We start from the raw sequence: 1002 nt of genomic DNA, 5'->3' as shown, positions 1-1002 counted from the left end.
ACATACTTCTGACTTTTTCTTAGTTTCCTGTTGCCGTCACCATCCCTGATGACGGGAGGCACGCCGCAACGCGTGGCATCCTCATGGCCCCGGGCCGCCCCCCTTATCCCCCTATCCCTCCTGCCAGTGCCGAGCCGCCTCGGGTGGTGACAGGGGCACCTACGGCGTGGGAAAGTCAGAGCGATGCATGGCTGCTGATGCCGGTGCTCAGGTCGTAGATGGCGTTGCGTCGGAGCGACGGGGCCTGTGACGTGCCCGGATGATGTGGATTGTAACTCGTGCCAAACTGCAAAGTGCACAAGTTGAAGAGCGAGATTGCCGTGACAGCAGTTGACGTATCGATCGGCATACGCAAGCACTCAGGTACAGTTCTATTGCTCATTTTTCGCCAAAGGCGCCACTGACACGCGTGTTCCTCCGCGGTGCTGCAGAAGAGGGTGGGGGTCGAGTGCGCTCACACGGATCAACTGGACGTTTGCGCATTCGCAAGGGCGAACACCACTGCAGCACCAGAGGAAGAGGGGCGAAAGCGGTGAGGACACGCGGTTTTGCGGGCACCTGCACATATATGTCTTCTTCAGCCTGTCCTTCTACCACGAACACACCAGCAAAAGCACGCGCATGCACAGCCACAGCCCACGCACCCACTGCTGCGCTGCGGCGACGTCCTGGTCGTCTAGGAGCAACCGTCATGTCGTCGAATCGGGACATGCGTCTAGCGGGCCCCTCCTCTCCCGCCTCGCCCCCTCTTCGGATACGTGCCGCGCGGTCGGCGCCTCATCCGCCCGCACGGTGGGATGGAGGAGATGCCGCATGCTGCGCGCGCATGCGCTGTGGGCATAATCGGCATGTACTACGGGGCTCCTCTCTCGCTCATCACTCGCGCTCCCTCCCTCTCTCTTGCTGCACCGAGAAGACTGAACGCCGTGCAGACCAAGCGCCTTCCAGGCCTGCAGGGGAGAAGTGAGTCTCCTGCAGCGTACACACTTGCAGCGAGGACTC

Source organism: Leishmania donovani, chromosome 30 (assembly GCF_000227135.1).
Source record: "Leishmania donovani BPK282A1 complete genome, chromosome 30".
NCBI lineage: Eukaryota > Euglenozoa > Kinetoplastea > Trypanosomatida > Trypanosomatidae > Leishmania > Leishmania donovani.
The sequence above is the reverse complement of the archived record's forward strand: the minus strand, read 5'-3'. Positions refer to the sequence as shown.